The sequence below is a fragment of the Mytilus edulis genome, chromosome 5, assembly GCF_963676685.1.
Source record: "Mytilus edulis chromosome 5, xbMytEdul2.2, whole genome shotgun sequence".
NCBI classification, from domain to species: Eukaryota; Metazoa; Mollusca; class Bivalvia; order Mytilida; family Mytilidae; genus Mytilus; species Mytilus edulis.
In genome coordinates, this window is record NC_092348.1 from 19,776,597 (window position 1) to 19,790,627 (window position 14,031).

The 14,031-nt window shown below is 34.2% G+C and overlaps 1 protein-coding gene across 1 annotated transcript in view; it reads left to right on the top strand.

Annotated features, from left to right (window-relative positions):
• LOC139525400 (solute carrier family 22 member 4-like) overlaps nt 1–14,031 on the top strand; it is a 91,100-nt gene that overhangs the window by 44,026 nt on the left and 33,043 nt on the right. The window lies entirely within an intron of this gene.

Here is a 14,031-nt window from a genome sequence, read left to right on the forward strand (position 1 = left end):
AATAAGGCTATGATACATAATTTACTTAAATTAACTGGATAAACTGGACTTTTAATTTCACAAAAATTAAGTAAAGGATTGGAACACTTGTCAATTTCATTGGTATTTAACAGCATATATTTAGTTTTTTCTTGGTTTGCAGCAATAACTTCTGCTTCTAATTCATACTGAGCCACCATATTGTTTGAGTCGGCTAACTTATCAGTTATCTTAGTAGGAACAGGTAAGTTGTGAATCTTATAAATGTCATAAGTGTCTCTTATATCTAGTAATGGTAACGAAATGATAATGATTATTTTGTTTTCGTCCAAAACTGTACTACAGGTCAAAAATTTATAAAAGTTCCAAATATCTTTAACTTCGTCACCAGGTATTTTTAATGTCGCCGGTAGTCGTCGTTTTATGTCAGTCAATAATACTCGTAAATTACCGGGTGAGATAAGACTAGGTGACATGTGTCCTAAGGACAGCATGTTTAATTGTAATTACAGATGGTTTAAATAATCCCCTGCTATATTCATCAGGTCCTTTATTTCACCTATTATCATGTCCATATGCCAATAAACTTGTAAATAACTCCCCATATCTTCAATTTGTTTTTCTATATCTGTGGCAAAAGTTTGTAGCATATTTCCCAGTTCTTCCACACTTTCAATCAGTTCATTAACCTTGTGTCTATTTTCAGAAACATGTGTTTGTGTAGTGTTCAAGATAGTTAACCCCTCTTGAACAATATGACGAATTGCGTCTTGATTTTGTGCCAAAGTTTTGATATTTCTTCGAATTTTTGACAGGTCGCTGTCTGATACAGTACCAAATAAAAAACTTAATGCCTTGCCTATAATAGGAAATAAACTACGTTTAGTTCTAAACTTTGCCGTTTCGTCGTAGTATAAAGATTTGTAATCATTGAATTGTGAATGTAGATAATCTCTAGTCCGATTTAATCCTTCAACCTCCCTTTGTAAACTTAAGATAGTAGCCAAAATGTGTTTTTTTTCCGAAGTGTAAAACATAGAAGTGGTGTAAACTTTTTGTGTAGCGAGCAAGGCCTTGCCCAAGTCTTGTTCTATTTTATTAAGAAATAATTCAAAAGGATCCAAGTCTACGACAAAAGTAATGAGCCAATTTGACCTTGTAGTGGCTATTTCCTTAATTTTTTGAAACATGACATTTTCCTTGACAATGAATTGGCTGGTTAAGCCAAAAAGAACAAGTGAGAACCACCACCACTTCATCACTGGTTCTTCCTAAAAATAATGATACAAAAATACATTATTATAATATTTTATTTTTTTATTTATCTGGCCTTATCAATTTTGGAACTCATACGATAGTCCTGAATAAAATGTTTTCTTGTTTTCCATTATAGTTTCGAATTTAATTATGAGATCAAAAATGCGTATCCGGTGCATTTTCCTTGCATTGTTCAAGATAACTTCTTGGTGGTAAACCCCAAAGCGATTGGGTCGTTTTAACCATCCAATGGCTTTGAAATTCTCCACCGTCCATTTCTCCAGATGTTCCTGATATGATAGGTTATGAATTTCTGCAAATTGTTTCCGGCGTCCAATTATCTTCACTAATTTTGTGGGTAAACCACAATAATTGTCGATAATAATTGGATCCGACTGGTTTATCAGCTTTTGTATTGCGAAAAATTCTTTAAATAGAGGTTCCCTTCTCTCCTTTCTCTTTCGTTCTAGTATTTCCCTCCAAAAATTGGTCTTAAACAATACATATATTTTCCACACTACTAAACTAGGTAATAATTTCCACAGAGAAAGGGGTTCTAGCTGGGCGTAAATTTCTTCATTGTCTGCCATTCTGTAAAATGAAAATAAATACTAGTTTTATTACTTATTTATTAGTTTTAGAAATTCCTAAATGATTTGCATTCTTCATACTACGTATAGAGCCCATTGATACCTACATAATACCTATTAAAGCCCTCACTAAATTTTGTACATGTTCCTTAGATACCAATTTTGTTTCGTTAGCCCCAATCTCAGTAGATTTCTGATTATTTTCTATTTTAACACTATTCACAGACATGTTATCTTCCATGTCATAATTTTCAGATGTTACTGACGAAGAATGAGTGCTAGACATGTCATCATCAATGTCAGAGACGTCATAATCAGACGGCGAATTTCCTACTTTTTCTTTCATGACTTGATCATCACTTTCTAATTGACCATTATTGACATTATCTTGTTCTGAGAAAATTTTCTTCCCCCTTAATTTTTTAGATAATTCCATTAATGGTATATCATCTTCATAATCAGAATTTTCCCTTTCTTTCTTATATCTTTTTGCAATTTGATTTAACGGAGTGTCTGAATCTATGCTTTCATCATCAGAGGAATCTTCTGATTGTGACTCAATGGGAACTACATACGCAGCTTTACGTAATGCCCTACCTTGGTTGTTGTTAGGATTTTCCCAATCTAACTTAGCCAAACGAATTTGTTCTGCATGAGCCTTTGTGGTTGTCCCATCTAACTGATTTTTTAAAATAAAACTAACAGGTGAAGTTTGTTCTATAATCCTATAGTACGGAGTCCATTTTTTTGAAAGTTTGCTGGCCCTTCTATGATTTTTATAAAACACTGGGTTTCCTACCTCAAACTTAATATCTTTGCTATGTTTGTTTGCGTACTTAGCCTGTTTCTGCTTAGATTTTTTCATAGTTTTATGAACCAACATAAATGATTTATGTTGTTGCTGCAAGGCAATTTTATGATATTCCTCCCCGTTGTATTTTCTCCTAGGAAAAAGTAAAAACACAAAAATACTGAACTCCGAGGAAAATTCAAAAAGGAAAATCAAAAATCAAAAGGCAAAATCAAAAGTCCAAGCACATCAAACGAATGGATAACAACTGTCATATACCTGACTTGGTACAGGCATTTTCTAATGTAGAAAATGGTGGATTGAACCTGGTTTTATAGCTAGCTAAACCTCTCACTTGTATGACAGTCGCATCAAATTCCATTACATTGTCAACGATGCATGAACAAAACAAACATACTCAAAGAGTAAAAATGTCAAAAATAGGGGTACAACAGTCAATATTGTGTTATCATCTTAATATCACTACATAAACAACAAATGTAACAAAGTAGCACAAAAAGGCATACATCAAATTCAACATTATCATTTTGCTTTTCCTATACGGCTGAATTTATCTATGTAAAGTCTACCCATAAATGAAAGAAGGTTTTCATTACTGGTGTAAAATTGCGCGTTTGAAATTCAAAGGCTGTAAAATGTTATCTAAAGGTAAAACTGGATCCCTGTTATATAATGCATAAAAAGGTGAAAGTTGGGTGACACTTGAGATAAAATATCAACACTGACAACTGCCTGTCTAGAACATTTGCTGATGTGGTTGTTGTGACTGAACACCAAGCTCGGTGAAGAAATCGGAGTGCATCTTGGATAGTAACAATCAACTCTGTTTTACTCTCGGTTCTTGCAAAAGGTTTTATCATAACTCTTCAGCGGTAGTGAACTTCTAAATGATACCTTTGTCAAAGGGATGTGTCTAACTGGTTGCATCATTTGGTAGTAAACTAGCTTGATATTTTTAAGCCTTTAACGTGCGAATGGCAGGGAAGTAGTCATTGATTATTGCTACTTTTCGTTGCTGTTGTTAAACATTCTTGTCACGCTTGTTTAACCAATTGATAAAGGTTTCGTATGTCATCCATCCTTTTTGATTTGCCTCATACTGTGTTGTTAGCGATTTGACAAACTAAAAGCACCTTTGGTTATCTGATTTACAAACATCTAGCATTAAGACTTTCATAGAACCGTAGACTGTTAGCCTCTCTTTACTTCTTTTACAACCAATACAAGAGAGGGGCGAAAAATACCAGAGGAACAATACAAATCATAGATCAAAAATAAACTGACAATGCCATTGCTAAAAAAGGAAAAAGACACCAGAAAAACAATAGTACACAAGACACAACATAGAAAACTAAAGACCATTCAACACGAACCCTAAAAAACTGGTGTGATCATAGCTACTCAGGAAGGGTAAGCTGACCCTGCTCCTAATGTGACAATCTACACATTGACACTCGTTAAGTTCATTCTTGCAACAATTTAGAAAATAGCAAAGTCTCGGAATAATCAGCTTTACGATGTTGTCCGACGTTATTGCTGCCATTATGCTCTTCATTGTTTGTTACCCAATCATTCATAGCTTAACTGTAAACATCAACATATGTTTCCTCTCTAGAATGTTCTTAAATGTGATGTTGTATTGATTCTTAAAACATTTTTAATACATGACTTTTCAGTGGACATCAGAAATTATTAACGCTCAGGACGTTGGATGTGCCGTTATTGGATGACAATGAAATACTTTTCAATGGGCATCAGAATTAATCCACGCTCAGGACGTTGGATGTGCCAAGTTTCTGTGACCATAATATTACTTTTCAATGAATATAAGAATAAAATCCACGCTCAGGACGTTGGATATGCCAATGTTCTTTGACCGTTATATGACTTTTTAGTGGACATCAGAATTAATCCACGCTCAGGACATTGGATGTGCAAATTTTCTATGATCATAATAGTACTTTTAAATGGACTTTAGAATTAATCCACGCTCCGGACGTTGTATGTGCCAATCTTGTAAAACCATGAAATATTTTTGAATGGACAACAGAATTAATCCACGCTCAGGAATTTGAATGTGCTAAGAAGTTTCAATGACCATAATATTACTTTTCAATGGACAGAATAATTCCACAATAAGGACGTTAGATGAGTCCATCTTTTTTTACCCTTGTGTGACTTTTAAGTAGACATCAAAATAAATCCACGATCAGGACGTTAGATGAGCCCATCTTTTTTTTACCCTTGTGTGACTTTTAAGTAGACATCAGAATTAATCCACGCTCAGGACGTTAGGTGTACAAATCTTGTATGACCATGAAATACTTTTCAATGGACATCAGAATTAATCCACGCTCAGGACGTTGGATGTGCCAATCTCTTTTGACCATAATTTGACTTTTTAGAGGACATCATAATTAATCCACGCCCAGGACGTTGGATGTGCCAAGTTTCAATGACCACAATTTTACTTTTTTATGGATATCAGAATTAATCCACGCTCAGGACGTTGGATGTGCCGAGTTTCTTTGACCATGATACGACTTTGCTTGTGGACGTTTTGTCCCCGAGAGTATCACCAACGCAGTAGTCAGCACTTTGGTGTTGACATGAATATCAATTATATGGTTATTTTAATAAATTTCCTGTTGACAAAACTTTAACTTTTCGAAAAACTAAGGATTTTCTTATCCCAGGAATAGATTACCTTACCGTATTTGGCACAACTTTTTGGAATTTCGGGTCCTAAATGTTCTTCAACTTTGGACTTGTTTGGCTTCATAACTATTTTGATGTGAGCGTCACTGATGAGTCTTATGTGGCGAAACGCGTGTCTGGCGTATTATATTATAACCCTGGTACCTTTGATAACTAATTTACCATAGCCGTTTTTGGCACAACTTTTTGGAGTTTTGGGTCCTCAATGCTCTTCAACTTTGTACTTGTTTGGTTTTACAACTTTTTTTTATCTGAGCGTCACTTATGAGTCTTCTGTGGCGAAACGCGCGTCTGACGTATTATATCATAATCCTGGTCCCTTTGATAACTAATTTCAATTGATATCAGAATAAATCCACGCTCAGGAAGTTGGATATGCCAATCTTGGATGACCATGAAATACTTTTCAATGGAAATCATAATTAATCCACGCTCAGGAAGTTGGATATGCCAATCTTCTTTTACCAATATATGACTTTTTAGTGGACATCAGAATTTATTAACGCTCAGGACGTTGGATGTGCCATTATTGGATGACCATGAAATACTTTTCAATATACATCAGAATTAATCCACGCTCAGGACGTTGGATGTGCCAAGTTTCTGTGACCATAATATCACTTTTCAATGGATATCAGAATAAAATCCACGCTCAGGACGTTGGATGTGCCAATCTTGGATGACCATGAAATACTTTTCAATGGACATCAGAATTAATCCACGCTCAGGACGTTGGATGTGCCAATCTTCTTTGACCATTATATGACTTTTCCATGGATATCAGAATTAAACCACGCTCAGGGCGTTGGATGTGCAGATCTTGTATGACCATGAAATACTTTTCATTGGGTATTAGAATTAATCCACGCTCAGGAAGTTGGATGTGCCAATCTAATTTGACCATTATATGACTTTTAAGTTGATATCAGAATTAGTCAACGCTCAGAACGTTGGATGTAAAATTTAAAATGGAAATGGGGAATATGTCGGTGGGAGATGTGCCAATTAGCCATGACAAATATATTACTTTTCAACGGACATCAGAATAAAGCCACGATTAGGACATTAGATGTGACAATCTTTTTGACCATTATTTGACTTTTTAGTAGACAACCTAATTTTTCCACGCTCAGGAAGTTGGATGTTCTAACTTTCAATCTTCATATAATCGATTTTTAAAGGACATCAGAATAAATCCACACCGAGGACGTTGTTTGTGCTAACCGTTTATGGCCATAACAGGATATTTCAATGGACATTAGTAAAATCAAAATCAAAATCAAAATCAGGATGTTGAATTTATATCCCTGTTATGAACATTCTATTACTTAAAAATATGAAAAAAAGTAGTCCTGTCAAAATATCTATGGTAAGAACATTCGGAAAGTATACATCCCATGAACATTTATTTGAATGTTGAGAGAAAATCAAAAGAAATCTCTGTTGAAGACGTTAAGGTGCATACCTTTTATAAATAAGTAGAAATTGAAAAAACAAATTGAGCTTAGGAATGTTCAAATACTTGTATTTAATCGTTTTTATTTTGACTACCATATATGATTAATGATCGACTTTATTTTGACTACCCTATATGATAAATGATCGACTTTATTTTGACTACCCTATATGATAAATGATCGACTTTATTTTGACTACCCTATATAATTAATGATCGACTTTTTTTGGCATGAAAAATAGACAGGTCGTTTTTGTACATTACATATTGTATATGAGGCAAATACTATAAGATTGTTCAGATATATTTGCCAAGGACGTTTTCAAAATTTACTTTTACAAATTATATTGGGATTCATAATTATTTTTTATATGAATATGTAATTGTGAATGAAAACAAATACAGAGAAAATTGGCAGTCTCTCTTTTTACCGGAATAAAGAATGCACATACGAATCAGTTACGATTTAGTTACCTAATAAAGATCATAATAACCAAAACAATTATACGAATATTTATTATAATAATGATAGTATTTGATGGAGATTAGAAGAATTAAGTGCAGTATATATTTGTTTTCTTTCTTTGTAATTTTTCATATTACATAACATCTTTTTCGATTCATGTTACTTTAAACATGTTAAAAGTTCTGGTTATCAGCAGTCAATTTAAAACTTTGTTTAAATTTTTTTAAAGCGAGACAACTATTGCACATCTCAAATATTTAATACTGCAGTGACACAGTTATCTCTCCTTAGCGTCCTCTCCGTGGACGCGATGACTACGCTGTTGACCCCTTATCCTTAGGTATGGCAGAGGTATGGCAGAGGTCATATTGAGTGTAGTGTTACAGCGTATTGAACGGAACGGAGATTGCTATAATGGTTTACTTTTATAATTGTGACTATGATTGAGAGTTGTCGCATGGGCACTCATACCACATCTTCCTATATCTATATGTAGTAATAGTCAGTTCTGATTGAAAAAAAGGTAAGTCAATATTGATAAGCATAAATAAAAGAATATTCGGAGTATACTGATGACGTCAATGAGGCAGCAATCCGGCGACACAAAATACAAAATAATGTATATTTAGAATTCACCATACAGTATTCAACAAACAATAGACAAGTGGCAATATACATTAAGCTCCTCTTCATTGCCACGATTCTAGAAAAGTTGTGAACAAAATTAGAGACTATCAAAGGTCTGCCATCAACACTCAATTCGCCGTTTCTGAATCTAATGCATTCTGGGTGGTATTTTCAAAGCGTACACCAAAACGTTGTGATTGGTTTAAAAAGTTCCTAACAATGGAAAATCAACCAATGACGTAACGTTATTTTCCTTTTGGTGTACGAACAATGAGATTACCCATAGTCCTTTAGATTCTAAAAAGGCGATACAAATATTTAAAAAAAAGAGAACTCCTAAGAAATCCTTGGAATAGAACAGGCACACGAACACACGTGGTGAAATTGGTGTTCGAGATCAATAAAGTGTTACTTGTCTTTTCGACGTTTGTCTTTTTGAAAATGGGGATGTTTCTTTTTTTTAATTCTGTTTTGTTTTTATAGCCCCTTGGTATTATTTCCCTTTATTATAATTAAAACTTTTCCATGACAGCACTCACAATTATAAACAAACATATTATAAACAATACTGTTCTAAAATATGCTCGAATTACTGCAAGCAAGCTTAAATTAGTTACTATTAAACGGATTTGTGGGTTGTACGTTAATGCGAAACTAAAAGTTGGGGTCAAATTTGCAATCATAAGCGTGTCAATGTGTATTTGAAATTGACAAATTATGATTCATTTGGACTGAGATTTTTTTGTCTTTAGTTTTTGGTTATTTTTTGTAGTATTATCTTTTAATATCATTCTCATGCAACATCCAATACGATGACGTTTTACGCATAATAAATAGTATCCTCAATGTTTCTCCTGGATAATCTGCGTATATCTTTTTCTCTTTAAATCTTTAAATTCGTAAACACTATATGACTGTCATTATTCTATGTTCAAAGGGAGAGAGGGATAGACAGCAGGATACTAAAGGTACAAACACATTAGTCAAACATTGATTTATTAAAGCTTAATGTCTAGTAGAAAATGTTACAAACATATTCAGGCCGATCATATGTGCTTATTAGATTGGTATACTAAAGAGAGGCGAAAGATACCAAAGAGACATTCAAACTCATACAGTCGAAAAAAAACTGACAACGCCATGGCTAAAAAAGAAAAATACCAACAGACAAACAATAGTACATACATGTATTTTTAGGGGCCAGCTGAAGGACACCTACGGGTGCGGGAATTCTCGCTACATTGAAGACCAATTGGTGGCCTTCGGCTGTTGTCTGCTCTATGGTCGGGTTGATGTCGCCCTGACACATTCCCCATTTCCTTTCTCAATTTTACACAAAACACAACATAGAAAACTAAAGAATGAGTAACACGAACCCCACAAAAAACTGGGGGATCGCAGGTGCTCCGGAAGGGTAAGCAGATCCTGCTCCATATGTGACACCCATAGTCCGTAAAATTAACGAAGGGATGATTTCAACTTCACCACTTAGAACTCTTGTTTTAATAGCTTCCTTTTTAGCAGCAACCCTCTATCAAGGAAATCATGATAGGAAATACAAGCTCTGGAGAATCGTATCAACTGGGAGATATATACTCTGTATGCAGGCATATAAAAATGGACAGTTCACAATTTGGAAGCTCAAATCATCTCTTTGTCATAAAGTTTTGTTTTCAACCGACCCTCATTGTCAATTTCTAGATGCAAATCAAGACAATTATGAGGCAGATTTAACTGTATCTGTTGTATCCTTTATCTCAAGTTTGATTGGATAGATGCATGCAACTTAGTCACAAAATTTTGAAGAATTTAGTGAGAGAACATCATCTATGTAGCGGAAAGTAAAGTTAAACGGTACTGTAATGTCTTTTCTTTCTTCCTAGGAAGTTCCTGTATGCATTCAGACTCTTATGAATAAAGGAACAAGTCGGCAAGAAGAGGGACACAGTTGTTTTCCATGGGCATGCCGATTGTTTCGACATGACGCCAAGATACCCCTATAAAATTTACCTTATATCTTAAGGTCTATGTTAACTTATTTATACTTGGAATAAATTTCTTCTTAAAGGTTATCAATTTAACAGAAATCAGAACTTAAACAAATGAAAATAAAAACTTAAGAAACTCTCAAATTTTCCTTCTGAAAAATGTCTTCAGAGTCTATATGCTTTGTTGCGTCTTTACTTCAGTCAGCCAGTTGTGTGTTTGTTTGGGTATGTTGACGTACGTGAATATGATATACTTACATTGCCATATTGATTTTTTGATGTAGTATATGTTTTATTTTCAATTTTTGTCCACATATATCAGTATGCACTTTTCTAATTAATTAATTCTCTATGTTTATAAATAAACAATTTCAGAAATATAGAATAATATAATTAAACTGTGTATTCAAATGGCTGGCTGTACGTTACATAGATATAGAACAGTGTCGTTGAAAATAAAAGAAACACGAAATAGAACTTTTCTAATAACCAAAACGGATTTTTTTTTATGAACCAACATATGAACATTGATGGTTCCTGGCCGATTTCTTAAATTCAAAAAGTCTTAAGCATTCATTAATCTTAACCGAAAACAATATATTAAAATATCATACCAGGTAACTTATCTGAACTTGGACTAAAACTGTAAGGGGAACCTTTGTCATTGCAAGTCCCTGAGTAAGACCTCATTCTTTAAATCTAGTATATTATATGCTTAGAATATATATTAGCAGGTAACTTTTGTATTCTAATTAAAGCTACGACAAGTTCCATATTCATATAACGTTTAAGCATCGTTATAAGTATGGTCCAGTTTGATCTTGCATAAGTGACCAAACATCAAGTATTCGAGATCTTCAATCGTTCTATTTTTCGAACTTATCATGACTGCAATTTGCATACTCTTGTTCGGGTCATCCTTTTTCAGATTACTTGATTTTTCTTTATTTGTACTTAAAACAAAACCATAAAGCACGTGGTGGATAGAAAGAGCAAGCTTTGGAAATATATTTAAACATTTTCAACGGTACACAGTTAGTATGCACATCTTAAATATAACATAAAAACTATATGTCGTTTTAAAAAAATTTACAAGTTTTTGTTCTGTCTCAAATTGCCAAATAGATATTATATAGGAAGATGTGGTATGAGTGCCAATGAGACAACTCTACATCCAAATAATAATTTATAAAAGTAAACAATTATAGGTCAATGTACGGCCTTCATCACGGAGCCTTGGCTCACACCAAACAACAAGCTATAAAGGGCCCCAAAATTACTGGTGTAAAACCATTCAAACGGGAAAACCAACGGTCTAATCTATATAAAACTAGAGGCTCTAAAGAGCCTGTGTCGCTCACCTTGGTCTATGTGAATATTAAACAATGGACACAGATGGATTCATGACAAAATTGTGTTTTGGTGATGGTGATGTGTTTGTAGATCTTACTTTACTAAACATTCTTGCTGCTTACAATTATCTCTATCTACAATGTATAACAGTACTTTCTGTGAAAAATGTTAAAAATTGACTATGAAGGGCAATAACTCCTTAGGGGGTCAATTGACTATTTTGGTCATAGTGACTTATTTTTAGTTCTTACTTTGCTGTACATTATTGCTGTTACAGTTTATCTCTATCTATAATAATATTCAAGATAACAAAAAAAACAGCAAAATTTCCTCAAAATTACCAATTCAGGGGCAGAAACCTAACAACCGATTATCTGATTCATCTGAAAATTCCAGGGCAGAGAGATCCTGACCTAATCAACAATTTTACTTCCTGTCAGATTTGCTCTTAATGGTTTGGTTTTTGAGTTATAAGCCAAAAACTGCATTTTACCCCTATGTTTAATTTTTAGCCATGGCGGCCATCTTGGTTTGTTGGCCGAGTTACCGGACACATTTTTTTAACTAGATACCCCAATTATGGCTAAGTTTGGTTAAATTTGGCCCAGTAGTTTCAGAGGAGAAGATTTTTCTAAAAGATTACTAATATTTACGAAAAATGGTTAAAAATTGACTATAAAGGGCAATAACTCCTAAAGTGGTCAACTGACCATTTTGGTCATGTTGACTTATTTGTAGATCTTACTTTGCTGAACATTATTTCTGTTTACAGTTTATCTCTATCTATAATAATATTCAAGATAATAACCAAAAACAGCAAAATTTCCTTAAAATTACCATTTCAGGGGCAGTAACCCAACAACGGAATGTCCGATTCATCTCAAAATTTCAGGGAAGATAGATCTCCACCTAATTAACAATTTTAATACATGTCAGATTTGCTCTAAATGCTTTGGTTTTTGAGTTATAAGCCAAAAACTGCATTTTACCCCTATGTTTTATTTTTAACCATGGCGGCCATCTTGGTTGGTTGGCCTGGTCACCGGACACATTTTTTTAACTAGATATCCTAATGATGATTATGGCCAAGTTTGGTTAAATTTGGCCCAGTAGTTTCAGAGAAGAAGATTTTTCTAAAAGATTACTAAGATTTACGAAAAATGGTTAAAAATTGACTGTAAAGGGCAATAACTCCTAAAGTGGTCAACTGACCATTTTTGTCATGTTGACTTATTTGTAGATCTTACTTTGCTGAACATTATTGCTGTTTACAGTTTATCTCTATCTATAATAATATTCAAGATAATAACCAAAAACAGCAAAATTTCCTTAAAATTATCAATTCAGGGGCAGCAACCCAACAACGGGTTGTCCGATTCATCTGAAAATTTCAGGGCAGATAGATCTTGACCTGATAAACAATTTAACATGTCAGAATTGCTCTAAATGCTTTGGTTTTTGAGTTATAAGCCAAAAACTGCATTTACCCCTATGTTCTATTTTAGCCATGGCGGCCATCTTGGTTGGTTGGCCGGGTCACGCCACACATTATTTAAACTAGATACCCCCATGATGATTGTGGCTAAGTTTGGATTGATTTGTCCAAGTAGTTTCAGAGGAGAAGATTTTTGTAAAAGATTACTAAGATTTACGAAAAATGGTTAAAAATGGACTAAAAAGGGCAATAACTCCTAAAGGGGTCATCTGACCATTTTGGTCACGTGACTTATTTGTAAATCTTACTTTGCTGAACATTATTGCTGTTAACAGTTTATCTCTATCTATAATAATATTCAAGATAATAACCAAAAACAGCAAAATTTCCTTAAAATTATCAATTCAGGGGCAGCAACCCAACAACGGGTTGTCCGATTCATCTGAAAATTTCAGGGCAGATAGATCTTGATGTGATAAACAATTTTACAACATGTCAGATTTGCTCTAAATGCTTTGGTTTTTGAGTTATAACCCAAAAACTGCATTTTACCCCTATGTTCTATTTTTAGCCATGGCGGCCATCTTGGTTGGTTGGCAGGGTCACGCCACACATTTTGTAAACTAGATACCCAAATGATGATTGTGGCCAAGTTTGGTTAAATTTGGCCCAGTAGTATCAGAGGAGAAGATTTTTGTAAAAGTTAACGACGACGGACGACGGACGACGACGGACGCCGACGGACGACGACGGACGCCGGACGCAAAGTGATGGGAAAAGCTCACTTGGCCCTTCGGGCCAGGTGAGCTAAAAAAACAAGAAACGAGAAACACGTATAAATTACATAAACAAACGACAACTACTGTACATCAGATTCCTGACTTAGGACAGGTGCAAATGTTTGTTTTTGCTTCCATTTGTTAAGATGACAAGCTACGCCACTGCAATTTACGGTTACCGTAGGTATGTTTCATTACCCTTACACACACAATATACACATCAACATTCACTCATCAATTATGATTTAGTTTTCGGTTTATGGAAGTACACCACTAATTCACGGTCCCATTGTTTTCTAGGTTAAATTCCTCGACTTCAAGCAGGCACTGCTCTTGTGTCTTAAGTTGAAATAAAGTGACAGTCATTGCATGTCAAAACTCAAAGCAACACCTTATGGTGTCTTGTACTGGAAAATCAACATACTTTTAATTGCATATAGGGGAGAACTGGGTCCCGGAACTTCAGATTACCAAAACAGTTACACCAGATCTGACAAACAGGCAAAATGTACTTTTTTTTTTAAAGTTCATGCATTTTTTTATTATTCAAAATAATCAGTCAAAAAGTGTTT